This window comes from Siphateles boraxobius, unplaced genomic scaffold, assembly GCF_051911475.1.
Source record: "Siphateles boraxobius isolate OS27281-9 unplaced genomic scaffold, OSU_SipBor_1 6, whole genome shotgun sequence".
Classification (NCBI taxonomy): Eukaryota; Metazoa; Chordata; class Actinopteri; order Cypriniformes; family Leuciscidae; genus Siphateles; species Siphateles boraxobius.
This window is the reverse complement of record NW_027509186.1, coordinates 2602227-2626790: the sequence shown is the minus strand read 5'-3', so window position 1 is coordinate 2626790 and position 24564 is coordinate 2602227. Positions and strand designations below refer to the sequence as shown.

The 24564-nt window shown below is 42.8% G+C and overlaps 16 non-coding genes across 16 annotated transcripts; all 16 read left to right on the top strand.

The window, feature by feature from the left end:
- The first annotated feature begins 308 nt into the window (after window positions 1–308).
- Window positions 309–381, top strand: trnav-uac (transfer RNA valine (anticodon UAC)). Its single transcript has one exon. It is a non-coding gene; the product is annotated as a tRNA-Val (tRNA).
- A 2371-nt stretch (window positions 382–2752) lies between these two features.
- On the top strand, window positions 2753–2825 carry trnav-uac (transfer RNA valine (anticodon UAC)). Its single transcript has one exon. It is a non-coding gene; the product is annotated as a tRNA-Val (tRNA).
- A 213-nt stretch (window positions 2826–3038) lies between these two features.
- trnav-aac (transfer RNA valine (anticodon AAC)) lies at window positions 3039–3111 on the top strand. Its single transcript has one exon. It is a non-coding gene; the product is annotated as a tRNA-Val (tRNA).
- A 330-nt stretch (window positions 3112–3441) lies between these two features.
- Window positions 3442–3514, top strand: trnav-uac (transfer RNA valine (anticodon UAC)). The gene has a single exon. It is a non-coding gene; the product is annotated as a tRNA-Val (tRNA).
- Window positions 3515–5038: 1524 nt separating this feature from the next.
- On the top strand, window positions 5039–5111 carry trnav-uac (transfer RNA valine (anticodon UAC)). Its single transcript has one exon. It is a non-coding gene; the product is annotated as a tRNA-Val (tRNA).
- Window positions 5112–5324: 213 nt separating this feature from the next.
- On the top strand, window positions 5325–5397 carry trnav-aac (transfer RNA valine (anticodon AAC)). Its single transcript has one exon. It is a non-coding gene; the product is annotated as a tRNA-Val (tRNA).
- Window positions 5398–5727: 330 nt separating this feature from the next.
- On the top strand, window positions 5728–5800 carry trnav-uac (transfer RNA valine (anticodon UAC)). Its single transcript has one exon. It is a non-coding gene; the product is annotated as a tRNA-Val (tRNA).
- Window positions 5801–8194: 2394 nt separating this feature from the next.
- Window positions 8195–8267, top strand: trnav-uac (transfer RNA valine (anticodon UAC)). Its single transcript has one exon. It is a non-coding gene; the product is annotated as a tRNA-Val (tRNA).
- A 213-nt stretch (window positions 8268–8480) lies between these two features.
- On the top strand, window positions 8481–8553 carry trnav-aac (transfer RNA valine (anticodon AAC)). The gene has a single exon. It is a non-coding gene; the product is annotated as a tRNA-Val (tRNA).
- A 330-nt stretch (window positions 8554–8883) lies between these two features.
- trnav-uac (transfer RNA valine (anticodon UAC)) lies at window positions 8884–8956 on the top strand. Its single transcript has one exon. It is a non-coding gene; the product is annotated as a tRNA-Val (tRNA).
- A 1666-nt stretch (window positions 8957–10622) lies between these two features.
- Window positions 10623–10695, top strand: trnav-aac (transfer RNA valine (anticodon AAC)). Its single transcript has one exon. It is a non-coding gene; the product is annotated as a tRNA-Val (tRNA).
- Window positions 10696–11365: 670 nt separating this feature from the next.
- Window positions 11366–11438, top strand: trnav-uac (transfer RNA valine (anticodon UAC)). Its single transcript has one exon. It is a non-coding gene; the product is annotated as a tRNA-Val (tRNA).
- Window positions 11439–11565: 127 nt separating this feature from the next.
- Window positions 11566–11638, top strand: trnav-uac (transfer RNA valine (anticodon UAC)). Its single transcript has one exon. It is a non-coding gene; the product is annotated as a tRNA-Val (tRNA).
- A 337-nt stretch (window positions 11639–11975) lies between these two features.
- Window positions 11976–12048, top strand: trnav-uac (transfer RNA valine (anticodon UAC)). Its single transcript has one exon. It is a non-coding gene; the product is annotated as a tRNA-Val (tRNA).
- A 435-nt stretch (window positions 12049–12483) lies between these two features.
- On the top strand, window positions 12484–12556 carry trnav-aac (transfer RNA valine (anticodon AAC)). The gene has a single exon. It is a non-coding gene; the product is annotated as a tRNA-Val (tRNA).
- A 670-nt stretch (window positions 12557–13226) lies between these two features.
- trnav-uac (transfer RNA valine (anticodon UAC)) lies at window positions 13227–13299 on the top strand. The gene has a single exon. It is a non-coding gene; the product is annotated as a tRNA-Val (tRNA).
- The last annotated feature ends 11265 nt before the right edge of the window (window positions 13300–24564 follow it).

Below are 24564 nucleotides of genomic sequence, written 5' to 3'. Positions count from 1 at the left end.
TTTTAACTGTTCTGTTCTGAAAAAAAAAAAAGTTCTGAAACTGTGAGTGTTTTTTGCAAAAATTTCGTATGCGATTTTCTGTTGAGCAGGTCAGTACACTTGCAGGGATGTTTGTGGTTTAATCTCTTTAGAAAAGGACAAAAATAAAACAAATGACCATTGAGGTTTCCTGTGAAGTAATATAAAATGTTCGGTCTGCCAACAAAATTAGCAGCTTTTTGCCATGTTAAAAACACTGGGCAGTCTATAGTTTCAGTCGCTTTTGAACAAGCGTGCGCTAGAAGAGGTGGGAATGAGATCCAAACCAAGTTTCCGTAGTGTAGTGGTTATCACGTTCGCTTTACAAGCGAAAGGTCCTCAGTTCAAAATTGGGTGGAAACAAGTGGAGGCATGTTAAATATAAATGCTGCAATTCACTTCAAAACCCTTACTTTTAAGACAGGTGAAGGCCATCGTAACAAGGAGCTGTAGGCAGACTGCCATGCCGAATGACACTAGGTGGGTGCCGAATGACCTCTGTTCTGTTGTTTGTGGAATTTACAGACTGTCACACTGCTTGCAGGGCAGATTATGGGAACGAGCCATCTTCTAAAAAGCACAAATAGGTTTCTGTAATTTAGTGGTCATCACATTCGCCTAACACGCGAAAGGTCCTCTGTTCGAAACCGAGCAGAAACAGTGGTTTGATTCTGACAGAAAATGTAAACTCTTTGCCACACTAGGTGGGTGCAGCGCTCATTTCCTTTATATGCTTTTTAATAAGCGTGCGCCTAAAGATTTAGGTCTGCAACCTGAAGACGTGTTTGTAGTGTAGTGGTTATCACGTTTGCCTCCCACGCGAAAAGTCCCCAGTTTGAAACTGGGCGGAAACTGTGGGTGATTTTTGCAAAAATTTCGTATGCGATTTTCTGTTGAGCAGGTCAGTACACTTGCAGGGATGTTTGTTGTTTAATCTCTTTAGAAAAGGACAAAAATAAAACAAATGACCATTGAGGTTTCCTGTACAGTAATATAAAATGTTCGGTCTGCCAACAAAATTAGCAGCTTTTTGCCATGTTAAAAACACTGGGCAGTCTATAGTTTCAGTCGCTTTTGAACAAGCGTACGCTAGAAGAGGTGGGAATGAGATCCAGACCAAGTTTCCGTAGTGTAGTGGTTATAACGTTCGCTTTACACGCGAAAGGTCCTCAGTTCAAAATTGGGTGGAAACAAGTGGAGGCATGTTAAATATAAATGCTGCAATTCGCTACAAAACCCTTACTTTTAAGACAGGTGAAGGCCATCGTATCAAGGAGCTGTAGGCAGACTGCCATGCCGAATGACACTGGGTGCTTCGCAATATCCCTCCTCGTCTCCTCGTTCCTCTGTCCTCCATCCTATGACCCGGAAACCGATCGAGCGCAGCCATCTTGAAGGACATCTCAATTCTCTAATTGCACCGCGAGGAGGCGAGGATCGAGGAGTGAGGAGGCTTCCAGAGGAGTCATGAGCGAGGATACACAGGTGTATCCTATGCGGAAGAGATTTATCGACTAAACGTGACGCGCGTATACATTCTCCTCCCCCTTCACATCGATCACAATCTGTTTTAATGTATACTTTACCTTTGCAGTTTATATAAACCACACATTACACATATTTCAACAGGGTATCTTGCTTTATTATCATTTATTATGAATTTCTTAAATAAACAAACTTCAACAACATAAGGGCAGATCCTTTGAGCGCTGCTGATGACGCTATGAAGTGACGCGCGAGTGATCAAGTATTCCAATGAATAAAAAAAGCTTTCATTCGATTCCTCCGTCCTCATTTTCTTTCCTTGCGTCCTTCCCTCAAAACCTACAGGGGGTGGAGCTGAGACGCTAGGAAAGGAAGCGAGGAAAGGAAACGAGGATGCACAAATAAGAAATGAGAAGCACCCACTAGGTGGGTGCCGAATGACCTCTGTTCTGTTGTTTGTGGAATTTACAGACTGTCACACTGCTTGCAGGGCAGATTATGGGAAGGAGCCATCTTCTAGTGTAGTGGTCATCACATTCGCCTAACACGCGAAAGGTCCTCGGTTCGAAACCGAGCAGAAACAGTGGTTGGATTCTGACAGAAAATGTAAACTCTTTGGCACGCTAGGTGGGTGCAGCGCTTATTTCCTTTATATGCTTTTTAATAAGCGTGCACCTAAAGATTTATGTCTGCAACCTGAAGACGTGTTTGTTATGTAGTGGTTATCACGTTCGTCTCACACGCGAAAAGTCCCCATTTTGAAACTGGGCGGAAACTGTGGGTGATTTTTGCAAAAATTTCGTATGCGATTTTCTGTTGAGCAGGTCAGTACACTTGCAGGGATGTTTGTTGTTTAATCTCTTTAGAAAAGGACAAAAATAAAACAAATGACCATTGAGGTTTCCTGTACAGTAATATAAAATGTTCGGCCAACAAAATTAGCAGCTTTTTGCCATGTTAAAAACACTGGGCAGTCTATAGTTTCAGTCGCTTTTGAACAAGCGTACGCTAGAAGAGGTGGGAATGAGATCCAAACAGAGTTTCCGTAGTGTAGTGGTTATCACGTTCGCTTTACACGCGAAAGGTCCTCAGTTCAAAATTGGGTGGAAACAAGTGGAGTCATGTTAAATATAAATGCTTCAATTCGCTACAAAACCCTTACTTTTAAGACAGGTGAAGGCCATCGTACCAAGGAGCTGTAGGCAGACTGCCATGCCGAATGACACTAGGTGGGTACCGTCCAAATCAAGTTTCCGTAGTGTAGTGGTTATCACGTTCGCTTTACACGCGAAAGGTCCTCAGTTCAATACTGGGCGGAAACAAGTGGAGGCATTTTAAATTTAATGCTCCAATTCGCTACAAAACCCTTACTTTTGAGACAGGTGAAGGCCATCGTACCAAGGAGCTGTAGGCAGACTGCCATGCCGAATGACCTCTGTTCTGTTGTTTGTGGAATTCACAGACTGTCACACTGCTTGCAGAGCAGATTATGGGAAGGAGCCGTCTTCTAAAAATCACATGCACCTCATCAATAGGTTTCTGTAGTGTAGTGGTCATCACGTTCGCCTAACACGCGAAAGGTCCTCGGTTCGAAACCGAGCAGAAACAGTGGTTGGATTCTGACAGAAAATTTTAACTGTTCTGTTCTGAAAAAAAAAAAAGTTCTGAAACTGTGAGTGTTTTTTGCAAAAATTTCGTATGCGATTTTCTGTTGAGCAGGTCAGTACACTTGCAGGGATGTTTGTGGTTTAATCTCTTTAGAAAAGGACAAAAATAAAACAAATGACCATTGAGGTTTCCTGTGAAGTAATATAAAATGTTCGGTCTGCCAACAAAATTAGCAGCTTTTTGCCATGTTAAAAACACTGGGCAGTCTATAGTTTCAGTCGCTTTTGAACAAGCGTGCGCTAGAAGAGGTGGGAATGAGATCCAAACCAAGTTTCCGTAGTGTAGTGGTTATCACGTTCGCTTTACAAGCGAAAGGTCCTCAGTTCAAAATTGGGTGGAAACAAGTGGAGGCATGTTAAATATAAATGCTGCCATTCACTTCAAAACCCTTACTTTTAAGACAGGTGAAGGCCATCGTAACAAGGAGCTGTACGCAGACTGCCATGCCGAATGACACTAGGTGGGTGCCGAATGACCTCTGTTCTGTTGTTTGTGGAATTTACAGACTGTCACACTGCTTACAGGGCAGATTATGGGAACGAGCCATCTTCTAAAAAGCACAAATAGGTTTCTGTAGTTTAGTGGTCATCACATTCGCCTAACACGCGAAAGGTCCTCTGTTCGAAACCGAGCAGAAACAGTGGTTTGATTCTGACAGAAAATGTAAACTCTTTGCCACTCTAGGTGGGTGCAGCGCTCATTTCCTTTATATGCTTTTTAATAAGCGTGCGCCTAAAGATTTAGGTCTGCAACCTGAAGACGTGTTTGTAGTGTAGTGGTTATCACGTTTGCCTCCCACGCGAAAAGTCCCCAGTTTGAAACTGGGCGGAAACTGTGGGTGATTTTTGCAAATATTTCGTATGCGATTTTCTGTTGAGCAGGTCAGTACACTTGCAGGGATGTTTGTTGTTTAATCTCTTCAGAAAAGGACAAAAATAAAACAAATGACCATTGAGGTTTCCTGTACAGTAATATAAAATGTTCGGTCTGCCAACAAAATTAGCAGCTTTTTGCCATGTTAAAAACACTGGGCAGTCTATAGTTTCAGTCGCTTTTGAACAAGCGTACGCTAGAAGAGGTGGGAATGAGATCCAGACCAAGTTTCCGTAGTGTAGTGGTTATAACGTTCGCTTTACACGCGAAAGGTCCTCAGTTCAAAATTGGGTGGAAACAAGTGGAGGCATGTTAAATATAAATGCTGCAATTCGCTACAAAACCCTTACTTTTAAGACAGGTGAAGGCCATCGTATCAAGGAGCCGTAGGCAGACTGCCATGCCGAATGACACTGGGTGCTTCGCAATATCCCTCCTCGTCTCCTCGTTCCTCTGTCCTCCATCCTATGACCCGGAAACCGATCGAGCGCAGCCATCTTGAAGGACATCTCAATTCTCTAATTGCACCGCGAGGAGGCGAGGATCGAGGAGTGAGGAGGCTTCCAGAGGAGTCATGAGCGAGGATACACAGGTGTATCCTATGCGGAAGAGATTTATCGACTAAACGTGACGCGCGTATACATTCGGTTCGAAACCGAGCAGAAACAGTGGTTGGATTCTGACAGAAATTTTTAACTGTTCTGTTCTGAAAAAAAAAAAAGTTCTGAAACTGTGAGTGTTTTTTGCAAAAATTTCGTATGCGATTTTCTGTTGAGCAGGTCAGTACACTTGCAGGGATGTTTGTTGTTTAATCTCTTTAGAAAAGGACAAAAATAAAACAAATGACCATTGAGGTTTCCTGTACAGTAATATAAAATGTTCGGCCAACAAAATTAGCAGCTTTTTGCCATGTTAAAAACACTGGGCAGTCTATAGTTTCAGTCGCTTTTGAAGAAGCGTACGCTAGAAGAGGTGGGAATGAGATCCAAACCAAGTTTCCGTAGTGTAGTGGTTATCATGTTCGCTTTACACGCGAAAGGTCCTCAGTTCAATACTGGGCGGAAACAAGTGGAGGCATTTTAAATTTAATGCTCCAATTCGCTACAAAACCCTTACTTTTGAGACAGGTGAAGGCCATCGTACCAAGGAGCTGTAGGCAGACTGCCATGCCGAATGACCTCTGTTCTGTTGTTTGTGGAATTCACAGACTGTCACACTGCTTGCAGAGCAGATTATGGGAAGGAGCCGTCTTCTAAAAATCACATGCACCTCATCAATAGGTTTCTGTAGTGTAGTGGTCATCACGTTCGTCTAACACGCGAAAGGACCTCGGTTCGAAACCGAGCAGAAACAGTGGTTGGATTCTGACAGAAATTTTTAACTGTTCTGTTCTGAAAAAAAAAAAAGTTCTGAAACTGTGAGTGTTTTTTGCAAAAATTTCGTATGCGATTTTCTGTTGAGCAGGTCAGTACACTTGCAGGGATGTTTGTGGTTTAATCTCTTTAGAAAAGGACAAAAATAAAACAAATGACCATTGAGGTTTCCTGTGAAGTAATATAAAATGTTCGGTCTGCCAACAAAATTAGCAGCTTTTTGCCATGTTAAAAACACTGGGCAGTCTATAGTTTCAGTCGCTTTTGAACAAGCGTGCGCTAGAAGAGGTGGGAATGAGATCCAAACCAAGTTTCCGTAGTGTAGTGGTTATCACGTTCGCTTTACAAGCGAAAGGTCCTCAGTTCAAAATTGGGTGGAAACAAGTGGAGGCATGTTAAATATAAATGCTGCAATTCACTTCAAAACCCTTACTTTTAAGACAGGTGAAGGCCATCGTAACAAGGAGCTGTAGGCAGACTGCCATGCCGAATGACACTAGGTGGGTGCCGAATGACCTCTGTTCTGTTGTTTGTGGAATTTACAGACTGTCACACTGCTTGCAGGGCAGATTATGGGAACGAGCCATCTTCTAAAAAGCACAAATAGGTTTCTGTAGTTTAGTGGTCATCACATTCGCCTAACACGCGAAAGGTCCTCTGTTCGAAACCGAGCAGAAACAGTGGTTTGATTCTGACAGAAAATGTAAACTCTTTGCCACACTAGGTGGGTGCAGCGCTCATTTCCTTTATATGCTTTTTAATAAGCGTGCGCCTAAAGATTTAGGTCTGCAACCTGAAGACGTGTTTGTAGTGTAGTGGTTATCACGTTTGCCTCCCACGCGAAAAGTCCCCAGTTTGAAACTGGGCGGAAACTGTGGGTGATTTTTGCAAAAATTTCGTATGCGATTTTCTGTTGAGCAGGTCAGTACACTTGCAGGGATGTTTGTTGTTTAATCTCTTTAGAAAAGGACAAAAATAAAACAAATGACCATTGAGGTTTCCTGTACAGTAATATAAAATGTTCGGTCTGCCAACAAAATTAGCAGCTTTTTGCCATGTTAAAAACACTGGGCAGTCTATAGTTTCAGTCGCTTTTGAACAAGCGTACGCTAGAAGAGGTGGGAATGAGATCCAGACCAAGTTTCCGTAGTGTAGTGGTTATAACGTTCGCTTTACACGCGAAAGGTCCTCAGTTCAAAATTGGGTGGAAACAAGTGGAGGCATGTTAAATATAAATGCTGCAATTCGCTACAAAACCCTTACTTTTAAGACAGGTGAAGGCCATCGTATCAAGGAGCCGTAGGCAGACTGCCATGCCGAATGACACTGGGTGCTTCGCAATATCCCTCCTCGTCTCCTCGTTCCTCTGTCCTCCATCCTATGACCCGGAAACCGATCGAGCGCAGCCATCTTGAAGGACATCTCAATTCTCTAATTGCACCGCGAGGAGGCGAGGATCGAGGAGTGAGGAGGCTTCCAGAGGAGTCATGAGCGAGGATACACAGGTGTATCCTATGCGGAAGAGATTTATCGACTAAACGTGACGCGCGTATACATTCTCCTCCCCCTTCACATCGATCACAATCTGTTTTAATGTATACTTTACCTTTGCAGTTTATATAAACCACACATTACACATATTTCAACAGGGTATCTTGCTTTATTATCATTTATTGTGAATTTCTTAAATAAACAAACTTCAACAACATAAGGGCAGATCCTTTGAGCGCTGCTGATGACGCTATGAAGTGACGCGCGAGTGATCAAGTATTCCAATGAATAAAAAAAGCTTTCATTCGATTCCTCCGTCCTCATTTTCTTTCCTTGCGTCCTTCCCTCAAAACCTACAGGGGGTGGAGCTGAGACGCTAGGAAAGGAAGCGAGGAAAGGAAACGAGGATGCACAAATAAGAAATGAGAAGCACCCACTAGGTGGGTGCCGAATGACCTCTGTTCTGTTGTTTTTGGAATTTACAGACTGTCACACTGCTTGCAGGGCAGATTATGGGAAGGAGCCATCTTCTAAAAAGCACATCCCTCTCAACAATAGGTTTCTGTAGTGTAGTGGTCATCACATTCGCCTAACACGCGAAAGGTCCTCGGTTCGAAACAGTGGTTGGATTCTGACAGAAAATGCAAACTCTTTGGCACGCTAGGTGGGTGCAGCGCTCATTTCCTTTATATGCTTTTTAATAAGCGTGCACCTAAAGATTTATGTCTGCAACCTGAAGACGTGTTTGTAGTGTAGTGGTTATCACGTTCGCCTCACACGCGAAAAGTCCCCATTTTGAAACTGGGCGGAAACTGTGGGTGATTTTTGCAAAAATTTCGTATGCGATTTTCTGTTGAGCAGGTCAGTACACTTGCAGGGATGTTTGTTGTTTAATCTCTTTAGAAAAGGACAAAAATAAAACAAATGACCATTGAGGTTTCCTGTACAGTAATATAAAATGTTCGGCCAACAAAATTAGCAGCTTTTTGCCATGTTAAAAACACTGGGCAGTCTATAGTTTCAGTCGCTTTTGAACAAGCGTACGCTAGAAGAGGTGGGAATGAGATCCAAACCAAGTTTCCGTAGTGTAGTGGTTATCACGTTCGCTTTACACGCGAAAGGTCCTCAGTTCAAAATTGGGTGGAAACAAGTGGAGGCATGTTAAATATAAATGCTGCAATTCGCTACAAAACCCTTACTTTTAAGACAGGTGAAGGCCATCGTACCAAGGAGCTGTAGGCAGACTGCCATGCCGAATGACACTAGGTGGGTACCGTCCAAATCAAGTTTCCGTAGTGTAGTGGTTATCACGTTCGCTTTACACGCGAAAGGTCCTCAGTTCAATACTGGGCGGAAACAAGTGGAGGCATTTTAAATTTAATGCTCCAATTCGCTACAAAACCCTTACTTTTGAGACAGGTGAAGGCCATCGTACCAAGGAGCTGTAGGCAGACTGCCATGCCGAATGACCTCTGTTCTGTTGTTTGTGGAATTCACAGACTGTCACACTGCTTGCAGAGCAGATTATGGGAAGGAGCCGTCTTCTAAAAATCACATGCACCTCATCAATAGGTTTCTGTAGTGTAGTGGTCATCACGTTCGCCTAACACGCGAAAGGACCTCGGTTCGAAACCGAGCAGAAACAGTGGTTGGATTCTGACAGAAATTTTTAACTGTTCTGTTCTGAAAAAAAAAAAAGTTCTGAAACTGTGAGTGTTTTTTGCAAAAATTTCGTATGCGATTTTCTGTTGAGCAGGTCAGTACACTTGCAGGGATGTTTGTGGTTTAATCTCTTTAGAAAAGGACAAAAATAAAACAAATGACCATTGAGGTTTCCTGTGAAGTAATATAAAATGTTCGGTCTGCCAACAAAATTAGCAGCTTTTTGCCATGTTAAAAACACTGGGCAGTCTATAGTTTCAGTCGCTTTTGAACAAGCGTGCGCTAGAAGAGGTGGGAATGAGATCCAAACCAAGTTTCCGTAGTGTAGTGGTTATCACGTTCGCTTTACAAGCGAAAGGTCCTCAGTTCAAAATTGGGTGGAAACAAGTGGATGCATGTTAAATATAAATGCTGCAATTCACTTCAAAACCCTTACTTTTAAGACAGGTGAAGGCCATCGTAACAAGGAGCTGTAGGCAGACTGCCATGCCGAATGACACTAGGTGGGTGCCGAATGACCTCTGTTCTGTTGTTTGTGGAATTTACAGACTGTCACACTGCTTGCAGGGCAGATTATGGGAACGAGCCATCTTCTAAAAAGCACAAATAGGTTTCTGTAGTTTAGTGGTCATCACATTCGCCTAACACGCGAAAGGTCCTCTGTTCGAAACCGAGCAGAAACAGTGGTTTGATTCTGACAGAAAATGTAAACTCTTTGCCACACTAGGTGGGTGCAGCGCTCATTTCCTTTATATGCTTTTTAATAAGCGTGCGCCTAAAGATTTAGGTCTGCAACCTGAAGACGTGTTTGTAGTGTAGTGGTTATCACGTTTGCCTCCCACGCGAAAAGTCCCCAGTTTGAAACTGGGCGGAAACTGTGGGTGATTTTTGCAAAAATTTCGTATGCGATTTTCTGTTGAGCAGGTCAGTACACTTGCAGGGATGTTTGTTGTTTAATCTCTTTAGAAAAGGACAAAAATAAAACAAATGACCATTGAGGTTTCCTGTACAGTAATATAAAATGTTCGGTCTGCCAACAAAATTAGCAGCTTTTTGCCATGTTAAAAACACTGGGCAGTCTATAGTTTCAGTCGCTTTTGAACAAGCGTACGCTAGAAGAGGTGGGAATGAGATCCAGACCAAGTTTCCGTAGTATAGTGGTTATAACGTTCGCTTTACACGCGAAAGGTCCTCAGTTCAAAATTGGGTGGAAACAAGTGGAGGCATGTTAAATATAAATGCTGCAATTCGCTACAAAACCCTTACTTTTAAGACAGGTGAAGGCCATCGTATCAAGGAGCTGTAGGCAGACTGCCATGCCGAATGACACTGGGTGCTTCGCAATATCCCTCCTCGTCTCCTCGTTCCTCTGTCCTCCATCCTATGACCCGGAAACCGATCGAGCGCAGCCATCTTGAAGGACATCTCAATTCTCTAATTGCACCGCGAGGAGGCGAGGATCGAGGAGTGAGGAGGCTTCCAGAGGAGTCATGAGCGAGGATACACAGGTGTATCCTATGCGGAAGAGATTTATCGACTAAACGTGACGCGCGTATACATTCTCCTCCCCCTTCACATCGATCACAATCTGTTTTAATGTATACTTTACCTTTGCAGTTTATATAAACCACACATTACACATATTTCAACAGGGTATCTTGCTTTATTATCATTTATTATGAATTTCTTAAATAAACAAACTTCAACAACATAAGGGCAGATCCTTTGAGCGCTGCTGATGACGCTATGAAGTGACGCGCGAGTGATCAAGTATTCCAATGAATAAAAAAAGCTTTCATTCGATTCCTCCGTCCTCATTTTCTTTCCTTGCGTCCTTCCCTCAAAACCTACAGGGGGTGGAGCTGAGACGCTAGGAAAGGAAGCGAGGAAAGGAAACGAGGATGCACAAATAAGAAATGAGAAGCACCCACTAGGTGGGTGCCGAATGACCTCTGTTCTGTTGTTTGTGGAATTTACAGACTGTCACACTGCTTGCAGGGCAGATTATGGGAAGGAGCCATCTTCTAAAAAGCACATCCCTCTCAACAATAGGTTTCTGTAGTGTAGTGGTCATCACATTCGCCTAACACGCGAAAGGTCCTCGGTTCGAAACCGAGCAGAAACAGTGGTTGGATTCTGACAGAAAATGTAAACCCTTTGGCACGCTAGGTGGGTGCAGCGCTTATTTCCTTTATATGCTTTTTAATAAGCGTGCACCTAAAGATTTATGTCTGCAACCTGAAGACGTGTTTGTTATGTAGTGGTTATCACGTTCGCCTCACACGCGAAAAGTCCCCAGTTCGAAACTGGGCGGAAACTGTGGGTGATTTTTGCAAAAATTTCGTATGCGATTTTCTGTTGAGCAGGTCAGTGCACTTGCAGGGATGTTTGTTGTTTAATCTCTTTAGAAAAGGACAAAAATAAAACAAATGACCATTGAGGTTTCCTGTACAGTAATATAAAATGTTCGGTCTGCCAACGAAATTAGCAGCTTTTTGCCATGTTAAAAACACTGGGCAGTCTATAGTTTCAGTCGCTTTTGAACAAGCGTACGCTAGAAGAGGTGGGAATGAGATCCAAACCAAGTTTCTGTAGTGTAGTGGTTATGACGTTCGCTTTACACGCGAAAAGTCCTCAGTTCAAAATTGGGTGGAAACAAGTGGAGGCATGTTAAATATAAATGCTGCAATTCGCTACAAAACCCTTACTTTTAAGACAGGTGAAGGCCATCGTACCAAGGAGCTGTAGGCAGACTGCCATGCCGAATGACACTAGGTGGGTGCCGTCCAAATCAAGTTTCCGTAGTGTAGTGGTTATCACGTTTGCTTTACACGCAAAAGGTCCTCAGTTCAAAACTGGGCGGAAACAAGTGGATTCATTTTAAATATAAATGCTACAAAACCCTTACTTTTGAGACAGGTGAAGGCCATCGTACCAAGGAGCTGTAGGCAGACTGCCATGCCGAAAGACACTAGGTGGGTGCCGTCCAAATCAAGTTTCCGTAGTGTAGTGGTTATCACGTTTGCTTTACACGCAAAAGGTCCTCAGTTCAAAACTGGGCGGAAACAAGTGGATTCATTTTAAATATAAATGCTACAAAACCCTTACTTTTGAGACAGGTGAAGGCCATCGTACCAAGGAGCTGTAGGCAGACTGCCATGCCGAAAGACACTAGGTGGGTGCCGTCCAAATCAAGTTTCCGTAGTGTAGTGGTTATCACGTTCGCTTTACACGCGAAAGGTCCTCAGTTCAAAATTGGGTGGAAACAAGTGGAGGCATGTTAAATATAAATGCTGCAATTCGCTACAAAACCCTTACATTTAAGACAGGTGAAGGCCATCGTACCAAGGAGCTGTAGGCAGACTGCCATGCCGAATGACACTAGGTGGGTGCCGTCCAAATCAAGTTTCCGTAGTGTAGTGGTTATCACGTTTGCTTTACACGCAAAAGGTCCTCAGTTCAAAACTGGGCGGAAACAAGTGGATGCATTTTAAATATAAATGCTACAAAACCCTTACTTTTGAGACAGGTGAAGGCCATCGTACCAAGGAGCTGTAGGCAGACTGCCATGCCGAAAGACACTAGGTGGGTGCCGTCCAAATCAAGTTTCCGTAGTGTAGTGGTTATCACGTTCGCTTTACACGCGAAAGGTCCTCAGTTCAAAATTGGGTGGAAACAAGTGGAGGCATGTTAAATATAAATGCTGCAATTCGTTACAAAACCCTTACTATTAAGACAGGTGAAGGCCATCGTATCAAGGAGCTGTAGGCAGACTGCCATGCCGAATGACACTAGGTGGGTGCCGAATGACCTCTGTTCTGTTGTTTGTGGAATTTACAGACTTTCACACTGCTTGCAGGGCAGATTATGCGAAGGAGCCATCTTCAAAAAAGCACATCCCTCTCAACAATAGGTTTCTGTAGTGTAGTGGTCATCACATTCGCCTAACACGCGAAAGGTCCTCGGTTCGAAACCGAGCAGAAACAGTGGTTGGATTCTGACAGAAAATGTAAACTCTTTGGCACGCTAGGTGGGTGCAGCGCTTATTTCCTTTATATGCTTTTTAATAAGCGTGCACCTAAAGATTTATGTCTGCAACCTGAAGACGTGTTTGTTATGTAGTGGTTATCACGTTCGCCTCACACGCGAAAAGTCCCCAGTTCGAAACTGGGCGGAAACTGTGGGTGATTTTTGCAAATATTTCGTATGCGATTTTCTGTTGAGCAGGTCAGTACACTTGAAGGGATGTTTGTTGTTTAATCTCTTTAGAAAAGGACAAAAATAAAACAAATGAACATTGAGGTTTCCTGTACAGTAATATAAAATGTTCGGTCTGCCAACAAAATTAGCAGCTTTTTGCCATGTTAAAAACACTGGGCAGTCTATAGTTTCAGTCGCTTTTGAACAAGCGTACGCTAGAAGAGGTGGGAATGAGATCCAAACCAAGTTTCCGTAGTGTAGTGGTTATCACGTTCGCTTTACACGCGAAAGGTCCTCAGTTCAAAATTGGGTGGAAACAAGTGGAGGCATGTTAAATATAAATGCTGCAATTCGCTACAAAACCCTTACTTTTAAGACAGGTGAAGGCCATCGTACCAAGGAGCTGTATGCAGACTGCCATGCCGAATGACACTAGGTGGGTACCGTCCAAATCAAGTTTCCGTAGTGTAGTGGTTATCACGTTTGCTTTACACGCAAAATGTCCTCAGTTCAAAACTGGGCGGAAACAAGTGGATGCATTTTAAATATAAATGCTACAAAACCCTTACTTTTGAGACAGGTGAAGGCCATCGTACCCAGGAGCTGTAGGCAGACTGCCATGCCGAATGACCTCTGTTCTGTTGTTTGTGGAATTCACAGACTGTCACACTGCTTGCAGAGCAGATTATGGGAAGGAGCCATCTTCTAAAAAGCACATGCCATGATATCACGTTCGCTTTACACGCAAAGGTCTTCAGTTCAAAACTGGGTGGAGGCATGTTAAAAATAAATGCTGCAATTCGATACAAAACCCTTACTTTTAAGATAGGTGAAGGCCATCGTACCAAGGAGCTGTAGGCAGACTGCCATGCCGAATGACCTCTGTTCTGTTGTTTGTGGAATTTACAGACTGTCACACTGCTTGCAGGGCAGATTATGGGAAGGAGCCATTTTCTAAAAAGCACATCCATCTCATCAATAGGTTTCTGTAGTGTAGTGGTCATCACATTCGCCTAACTCGCGAAAGGTCCTCGGTTTGAAACCGAGCAGAAACAGTGGTTGGGGTCTGACAGAAAATTTATACTGTTTGCCACGCTAGGTGAGTGTAGCGCTCATTTCCTTTATACGCTTTTTAACTCTCTTGGGTAGTTTTTTTTCCACATAGCAGCAACATAGACTTAAAATACTCCGTCATTTTATGTCATATAAATAAAATCAATACATGATTATAAACTATAGAGGGTATTCTTTTTTTGTGTACACTCACATTAACATCAAAACCGTGTGCTTTTGTAAAATGAAGAAAATAAACAGGGTGTGCTTTCTGCCTCTCTGTCTCCGTTAAATTTTTTTCTGGTGCACGTCTCTAAACTTAAACAAAGGTCAGCGAATACTATTCACACAAGCACGAGCAATATATCTTTATAATCATTTAAGTTTGTACTTTTAAAATATCTAATTCAAAACTAAAATAAATATTCTCTGTTTATGTAATCTATTAAAAAAGAGAGAGGTGTCAGCCGATCTCATTATCGTTCTCTTAGCTCATTATTCGAGATACCCCTCGCTGCAGACTGTAGCGCGGTGACGTCACGTCTCTACGTCACGTATGTACGTGACGTATGTGTTACCACGCATGCGCAAAGTATGACTATCGTCATATAATACGCATGTGCGCACGCACGCGCGCGCAGTTTGTTTCAATCACTTCCGGCGAGAGATTCGATGGCAGTAAGTCAATAAGCTTTATTTATGCTGTTTTAACAATTGTGCTTTTGTGTTAACGGCTTTTAATTCTAAGAGATGTCATAGAGCATCAATGTTTTAGATTTAAAAAAAAAGTTATGACATGTTTTATGATATAAATTTGCATTAAAAATGACAGGGTTTCAGCGAGTCTTAAAATGATATGTAAAAGTCTTAATTCGCCTTTAAACAGATTAAGGCTTGAAAGATGTCTTCAAATAGAGCAGAAAGACTTACATTAATGAGGTCATGTAGTTGATTTTTGCATGCATTGCAAAATAAGTGTTGTCCCCATTATCAGATCATACTATAAAAGTTACATTCCGGAATGCAGTGCATGTACTGTAAGTTATGTTAAATAAATTTGTGGTAAAATAAATTAAAAAGTAGGGTAATGGAGTTGAACATTTGTATTTTGCTAAAATAAAACTAATTGTGATTCTCCTTTGTTTTTTTGTTTTGTTTTTATCATTTAGAAAGCATATTAATGTATTGAGTTCCCTGCAATTTATTCAAGAAATTTACCTTACTCTTATAAAGGTGTTTGAGACCTGGGTCTAAAAATCAAGGGAGTTTTACAGTGTTGTCACTGTGCTGTCTGTACAATCTATCCATCTATATGTCTGTTCTTCCTATCTATCTGTCTGTCTATCCATTTATATCAAAACGTTCTGCTTGAAAACTACTTCAAGCTTTTAAAACTATTTCAAACTTTCAGTTTGTCTTGACAAACTTTTTTTTTAACTAGTTTATGTTGTTCATAAACAAAGTAAGTCTCTTAGGTACTTTACAGACAAAGCCAATAACACTCAAACATATCTTTGTCTAACATCTTCCTGTAATATGTTTAAAATATTTTGAAAAATAAATTTCTTTGAGTATGTACTATGTTAATGCCTTTCTTCAAAATGATTCAATATTGTTTTTTCTGCATTTTATCTAAATTAGGTGTTGTGAACTGGAGTGCATTTTCCAGACAATATAAGCAAGGTTTCCTGGTGCCGTACTCAATGACTCAGGGCTTGCACTGCAATATACAAGGACTGCCCACCTGGGTAGGTGATGGCAGAAGCAGAGTCCTGCGTGGATTTTATTCCGATAAGGAGGTTGAGGGCTATTGCTCAGTTGTTTTTTCAATGAAGGAGGGGAATTTCAAGCAGAGTTGTGTGTGTGTGTGTGTGTGTGTGTGTGTGTGTGTGTGTGTGTGTGTGTGTGTGTGTGTGTGTGTGTGTGTGTGTGTGTGTGTGTGTTTGGTTTTTTGAGTTGGCATGCATAATATGTGATACAGAGATTGACAATATACTGTGTGTATTTGGTTTAACTTCAAACTACTTTATTTGAATAAATGTTTTATAATGCACAAAAATAAACAATTATTAACTATTACAGAGGAATGATTAAAATAAGAAATATAAGGTGCCATTAATGTTTACAGTAATTTACACAGTGAAGTGCAACAGAATGTGAAAATAAACTTTAAATAAAATACTACACAGATAATACACAATATATACTTTGAAATTCCATATAAGTTTACCTTGGATCAGGCATAGTTAAAACTATGGATGTGCTCTGTACTCCTTTTTGCTGCTTTCATTATAACTTTAGATTTTTTTTAATACATTATGTTCTTTAAAAATATGATGTCAAATTTGCGCATGCGTTTTAAAGACTCGTGACGTCACCGCGTAACGCGCATGCGCGGTAACACATACGTGACGTACAAACGTGACGTGAATACGTGACGACACCGCGCTACAGTCTGCAGCGAGGAGTACTTGCATTATTCTGCTAATCTGACACGCCCACGGAGAGCGCGCGGTATTCAAACGCAAATGATCTGAAGCGACACATGCAAAGTGTCAACGCCCCTCATAAACGCGATAACACAACAAATGTAATCATCAGATTAATGTAGCCTACTATTTCTTCTTGCGAGGCTGTGTGAGGAGTAATCCTGGGACATTTACCTCAGAACATGTGCTGTTTTTTTTTCATTCCGAGGAGCAACGGATCCATCTGATAAGTAAGTTCTTTATTATTATTGTTCTAATCGCGATATCATAGTGTATGTAAACCGCAAAAAGACTGTTTAAATATGAATCGCGTCTGTGTGTGAATGAATGAACTGAACAGTTTTTACCAAACCCTATTGCTATACTGAGATGAGTGAAAATCGACTGAAATATGTTGAAATAACGTTAAAATGTCTTTGTATTAGCAACGTATTAAACTGCAAATTAAAATTTATGCCCTAATATAGGCTCATAAAAACAACAAACGATATGCCTATGTTACAGACGAAATATGAAAGACAACATTTTGTTGACTAGTTTTGGATAGATTATTAACTGTTTAATGTAAAATATGCTACTGCCACATTGAATAAGCTTTTGTTCACCAATTTCTGCTCAAATGTTATATATTAGGCTATGTTTGTTTTGTCAAAAATAAAGTCATCAAGTAGGATGCTATTATAGTGTTTGTTCCAATGTAGGCTTTATTCAAACTAATGAATCCTTAACTTTGAAATATGTATGATAAAATGTATAATTTAGTTTTTACAAAGAAATATGAAATATCCATCTGAGAAGTAAGTTTTTTTATTATTGTTCTAATCGCGATATCATAGTGTATGTAAACTGCAAAAAGACTGTTTAAATATGAATCGCGTGTGTGAATGAATGAACTGAACAGTTTTTACCAAACCCTATTGCTATACTGAGATGAGTGAAAATCGACTGAAATAGGTTGAAATAACGTTAAAATGTCTTTGTATTAGCAACGTATTAAACTGCAAATTAATATTTATATGCCCTAATATAGGCTATCATAAAAACAACAAACAATATGCCTATGTTACAGAAGAAATATGAAAGACAACATTTTGTTGACTAGTTTTAAATAGATTATTAACTGTTTACTGTAGCCTAAACTATAGACTACTGCCACATTGAATAAGCTTTTGTTCACCAATTTCTGCTCAAATGTTAAATATATTAGGCTATGTTTGTTTTGTCAAAAATAAAGTCATCAACTAGGATGCTATTATAGTGTTTGTTCCAATGTAGGCTTTATTCAAACTAATGAATCCTTAAATTTGAAATATGTATGATAAAATGTACACTTTAGTTTTTACAAATAAATATTACACTTGAAATATTGTTATTTTAATTGTTGCTGTAATTGTAACCTTTTTAATAAAATGGCAAATAATATATTTACAAGGTAGATGTAAACAAAATCTTAAAAGGTCAATATAAGCCTTCTCTTCAAATTATTTGTATTGTGTTTTATTAGTGACAAATTTGGGGAGAGGATACATATTCAAAACTTTCTGAAAATACAGTATGAGAATTAACTACACAATTACTAGAAATGTTCACCTTGGATATTATACAATTTGCAAGCAAAAATACAAGTGGAAAAATACAATTTTTTTATAGATGTTTCCAACTGTGAACCAATTTTGTAGTATATTTACACATTTCTTTTCTTGTGTCCTTGTATTCTTTCTTGTGGCTCAGTGACACACCTGTGGAAAGCTCATTATGCAGGCTCATTAAGCAGGTCTTTTGTCTTCACAGGTGTGAATCAGACCATTATACATGAGTCACGCCCATTTCGCATATTGCCTTTCCAAACAAAAAGTGTTTTACTAAATTTAAATCAATGTATTGTTTTATGTGAATGATTTGGAAGGAGGATTTTCAGATCATTTTGAAGCAAAAATCCTAGGCGAGAACATCAATTAGTCAAAAGTCTTGTGGACACATATTTAGTATGTGTTTTGTGGCCTTATTTCAGAGATTTTAAGTTTTAGTTTTTTCAATAACCATGCATAAACAATATTCTCTCAAAAATACAAACATGTACATAAATCTTGCTAACATATTATGGTAGCCCTGTTTGTGCTATATAGAGTGAATTTACACCTTTGCCATTAACATGTTTATAAATAACTGAAAAAAGCTCAAATGTTAGAGCATGTCAGAACACCTCCAGAACCCCAAAAACACTTTGGACCCCAGAGGGTTAACAAGCGTGCACCTAAAGATTTATGTCTGCCACCTGAAGACGTGTTTCCGTAGTGCAGAGGTTATCACGTTCGCCTCACACGCGAAAAGGTCCCAAGTTCGAAACTGCGTGGAAACAGTGGGTGGTTTTTGCAAAAATTTCGTATGCGATTTTCTGTTGAGCAGGTCAGTACACTTGCAGGGATGTTTGTGGTTTAATCTCTTTAGAAAAGGACAAAAATAAAACAAATGACCGTTGAGGTTTCCTGTACAGTAATAAAAAATGTTTGGTCTGCAAACAAAATTAGCAGCTTTTTGATCACATTCACATTCGCCTAACACACGAAATGTCCTCTGTTCGAAACCGAGAAGAAACAGTGGTTGGATTCTGACAGAAAATTTAAACTCTTTGCCACGCTAGGTGGGTGCAGCGCTCATTTCCTTTATATGCTTTTTAATAAGCGTGCACCTAAAGATTTATGTCTGCAACATGAAGAAGTGTTTGTAGTGTAGTGGTTATCACGTTCGCCTCACATGCGAAAAGTCCCCAGTGTGAAACTTGGCGGAAACTGTGGGTGATTTTTGCAAAAATTTCGTATGCGATTTTCTGTTGAGCAGGTCAGTACACTTGCAGGGATGTTTGTGGTTTAATCTCTTAGAAAAGGACAAAAATAAAACAAATAACCATTGAAGTTTCCTGTACAGTAATATAAAATGTTCGGTCTGCCAACAAAATTAGCAGCTTTTTGCCATGTTAAAAACACTGGGCAGTTTATAGTTTCAGTCGCTTTTGAACAAGCGTACCCTAGAAGAGGTGGGACTGACGTCCAAAACAAGTTTCCGTAGTGTAGTGGTTATCACGTTCGCTTTACACCCGAAAGGTGCTCAGTTCAAAACTGGGCGGAAACAAGTGGATGCATTTTAAATATAAATGCTACAAAACCCTTACTTTTGAGACAGGTGAAGGCTATCGTACCAAGGAGCTGTAGGCAGACTGCAATGCCGAATGACACTAGGTGGGTGCCGTCCAAATCAAGTTTCCGTAGTGTAGTGGTTATCACGTTTGCTTTTCCCCATTCATTTAAGTTGCCATTGTCAGCACCGACACTTCGAGGTCCGCGTGCTCGAAATGGACGACACGAGCTGCTTATTCAGTGGTGCCGTGTCACTTTTCCAAAATCGCATATAAAGAGGCCAAGATTAGCATATATTACCATAGGCTCTCTGTGGACGCCTCTGGGGGTGCCATTGCACCACGTGGGAGTCCACCAAGTGCTTTTGGGGTACACCAACTACCTACTCTTCACCATAGTCCTCCTCAGTACCACAAAGTGCCTATTTTGACCCCTAACCACCTATTTTCTTCTTCATTGCCACGAAGTGCCTATGGGGTCCCCTAACCACCTAAACTTCACCATAGTCTTCCTCAGTACCACGAAGTGCCTATTTTGACCCCTAACCACCTATTTTCTTCTTCATTGCCACGAAGTGCCTATGGGGTCCCCTAACCACCTAAACTTCACCATAGTCTTCCTCAGTACCACGAAGTGCCTATTTTGACCCCTAACCACCTATTTTCTTCTTCATTGCCACGAAGTGCCTATGGGGTCCCCTAACCACCTAAACTTCACCATAGTCTTCCTCAGTACCACGAAGTGCCTATTTTGACCCCTAACCACCTATTTTCTTCTTCATTGCCACGAAGTGCCTATGGGGTCCCCTAACCACCTAAACTTCACCATAGTCTTCCTCAGTACCACGAAGTGCCTATTTTGACCCCTAACCACCTATTTTCTTCTCCATTGCCACGAAGTGCCTGTGGGGTCCCCTAACCACCTAAACTTCACCATAGTCATCCTCAGTACCACAAAGTGCCTATTTTGACCCCTAACCACCTGTTTTTTGTCTCAATTCACTGTGTCTCTAACTCTGAGCCGAAAAGTCACAGGGCCTCGAAATTTGGCGTGAGGGTAGCCCAGCGGGCCCCGGGCGAGATCCTTAGTTTCAAGGTTCTACGTGGTTCCCAAGTGTGCGTTTCGGTGGTTCGGCCTGATCCACACATGGTTCAGCTTTCTCCATCCCCCAGGGTCTTTCTGGGCCCCAGTGACAGTAGGCATTTTAAGTTTGGGGCCGCCAGGGCCCCCGGGGGCCAAACGGCAAAGCGTCCCACGTACAACTTATCCCATTGATTTTCATAGGTGTTCTGTGGACATTGGGCAACAAGTATTTTTTTTGTGTGACTAGACGTTCCCCTCTCTGTGTGCTTTCCGGGGCCGAGTGACGCAGCTTTCCAAGAAGTTTCGGGCCCCTAGCACCTCCAGGTGCCGAACGAGGTTCAGTGACACGTGCAACTTATTCAATGCGATTTCACAGGTACTTGGTGGACGGTGGTCCGATTGGCCCGAAATTGACACGTACGTCCCGTCACGGGCCCCTTGGATGGGTTCTAGAGTTCCGCGTCCCTCTGACCTTTTTTCGCGCTAATTGGCCACCAACAGCCCGAGGGAATAAGTTGCACGTGGGACGTCAAAAAAACAGGGGCCAAAACGGGTCGAAAGGTTGCAGCGGCCCCAAATTCGGCGCGGCGGTGGTCCGGGGGCCCCCGGTTCTAGATCACGGGTTTGGTGGTTCTAGATCGGTTCCAAGTATGTGTTTCAGCAAAACGGTTCGAAGGAAACGCCCGATCGGCCCGAAACTGACGTATGCGTCCCGTCACGGGCCCCTGGGACGGGTTCTAGAGTTCCGCGTCCGAAGCTGCTCGTTTGGCCAAAAAACACCCCCTTGACCTGGAAGCGCCTTTGAAGTTTGAACTGAACAAGTTGCACGTGGGCGGCCGGAAATACAGGGCTCGAAAGGTCGCACCGCCTCCAAATTCGCCGCCCTGGTAGTCGATTGGCCCCCGGTTCTAGATCCCGGATCGCAGGGTTCTAGATCGGTTCCAAGTGTATAATTTTTTTGTGCAAAAATCTCCTCGCTTTGGTTCTACTGAGCATATTTCTTTCTGTGTGTGCAAGAGGGCTGCCATTAATTGGACCATGTGCTCGGTGAAGGGTGGACAGAAAGGTCCGATCGGCCCGAAACTGACACGTACGTCCCGTCACGGGCCCCTGGGACGGGTTCTAGAGTTCCGCGTCCCTCTGACTTTTTTTCGCGCTAATTGGCCACCAACAGCCCCATGGAATAAGTTTCACGTGGGACGTCAAAAAAACAGGGGCCAAAAGGGGTCGAAAGGTCGCAGCGGCCCCAAACTCGACACAGTGGGTGTTCGGGGGCCCCCGGTTCTAGATCCCGGGTTTGGTGGTTCTAGATCGGTTCCGAGTGTGTTTTCAGTTTGACCCTTCAAGAGGGAATGCCAGTCTATGAGCTGACTATGAGTACAAGTGGCATTTGAAGAGAAACTTGAACAAATGTGGAGAAAAAATTAGCCCTGAGCTCTAGAGACTCGTCCACCTGATATGTCGTTCGGGGGCCCGAGGGGCCCCGGCACGCAGTGTTTGGGGCCCGTGGGACCTCCGGGGGCCGTACAGGGGCCACTGACACGTGTGACTTATCCCATTCATTTCCACAGGTGTTTGGTGGACGTGTTTCAGAAAGGTCCGATCGGCCCGAAACTGACGTATGCGTCCCGTCACGGGCCCCTGGGACGGGTTCTAGAGTTCCGCGTCCCTCTGACCTTTTTTCGCGCTGATTGGCCACCAACAGCCCCAGGGAATAAGTTGCACGTGGGACGTCAAATAAACAGGGGCCAAAAGGGGTCGAAAGGTCGCAGCGGCCCCAAATTCGGCACGGCGGTAGTCCGGGGGCCCCCGGGTCTAGATCACGAGTTTGGTGGTTCTAGATGGGTTCTAAGTATGTGTTTCAGCAAAACGGTTCGAAGGAAACGCCCGATCGGCCCGAAACTGACATATGCGTCCCTTCACGGGCCCCGGGGACGGGATCTAGAGTTCCGTGCCCAAAACTGCTCGTTTGGCCGAAAAAAGCCCCCCTTGACCTGGAAGCGACTGTGAAATTTAAACTGAATAAGTTGCACGTGGGAGGGCGGAAATACATGGGTCGAAAGGTCGCACCGCCTCCAAATTCGCCGCCCTGGTAGTCGAGGGGCCCCCGGTTCTAGATCCCGGATCGCAGGGTTCTAGATCGGTTCCAAGTGTATCATTTTTTGTGCAAAAATCTCCTCACTTTTGGTTCTACTGAGCATATGTCTTTCTGTGTGTGCAAGGGGGCTGCCATTAATTGGACCATGTGCTCGGTGAAGGGTGGACAGAAAGGTCCGATCGGCCCGAAACAGACGTATGCGTCTCGTTACGGGCCCCTGGGACGGGTTCTAGAGTTCCGCGTCACTCTGAACTTTTTTCACGCTAATTGGCCACCAACAGCCCCATGGAATAAGTTGCACGTGGGACGTCAAAAAAACAGGGGCCAAAAGGGGTCGAAAGGTCGCAGCGGCCCCAAATTCGGCACGGCTGTGGTCCGGGGGCCCCCGGTTCTAGATCACGGGCTTGGTGGTTCTAGATCGGTTCTAAGTATGTGTTTCAGCCAAACGCTTTGAAGGAAACGCCCGATCGGCCCGAAACCGACACGTGGGTCTCGTCACGGGCCCCGGGGACGGGTTCTAGAGTTCCGCGTCCCTCTGACCTTTTTTCGCGCTAATTGGCCACCAACAGCCCCATGGAATAAGTTGCACATAAGTTGGAACAAGTAGGCCGTCTAATCCTAACTGCTGAATTAACCCTTGCAGACACATGCTCCCATAGAGATCAATGGGAGACAGAGAGGTGCATAAAAAATAGCTAAAAATAAACTTGGCATGTCTCGATCTAGCCCGCTCTGTCTGTCGCAGAGGGCCACGTGACGCAACTTTTTGTAGAGTTTGGGGCCCCTCGGACCCCCGGGGGCCGCGCGGGAGCCACTGACACGTGCAACTTATCCCATTCATTTTCATAGGCGTTTGGTGGACATCCCCACGCAACGGTCCCAATAGCTCTGAATGGCTCCGATTTGAAATCTGTGGCCCCTCAGGGTCCCCTCAGACGGTCCGCAAAGCCTGGGGTCCGTAGTACCCCGTTAAGTTCGTTACAGTCAAAAACAGCATTCCATCTGTAACCTATTTGACGGGTGCCCTAAATGCTGTCCGTGGACAGTCCATTTTTAGGCTAATTATGCATAATTATTAGCTTTAATGTACATCAGTGTGTTGTATTGTGTCCCCTGTGTGGTGTACAGTAGGTTTCACCTCATAAAACCACTGTAATTATGAAATATGACCTGTTAATGCATTGACCACGGACAGCCTATTTGGACCCCGTCAAATAAGTTGCAGGTGGGACTTCACCACATGTGATAAAATCGCCTAATCATTACGGGGATTCACCCACTGAAAATGTCTAAGTTAAAAACAGCATCCCACCTGTAGCTTATTCGACAGGGTCCAAATAGGCTGTTCATGGACAGTCCATATTTAGGCTAATTATGCATAATTAATAGCTTTAATGTACATCAGTGTGCTGTATTGTGTCCCCAGTGTGGTTTACAGTAGGTTTGACGACATAAAACCATTGTAATTATGAGATATGACCTATTAATGCATTCACCACGGACAGCCTATTTGGACCCCATCAAATAAGTTACAGGTGGGCCCTGTTTCAGGTTTCAGCTCCAAATTGTGTCCAGAGGCTGAGATCTGGACGTCCCACCTGCAACTTATCCCATTCAAAAATTTAGGCTGTTCGTGGACAGTGGAATTTCGGGGTTCTGAAGGCTGCTAATTGCTCAGGGGGGCCCAAAGATGAACCTAAAATTGATATTTAATCATTTTTATGCATTTTTATCAATCATGACAACAAAATATAAAAAAGATCCCACCTGTAACTTATTTGACAGGGTCCAAATAGGCTGTTCGTGGACAGTCCATATTTAGGCTAATTATGCATAATTAATATCTTCAATGTACATCAGTGTGTCGTATTGTGTCCCCAGTGTGGTGTACAGCAGGTTTCACCTAATAAAACCACTGTAATTATGAAATATGACCT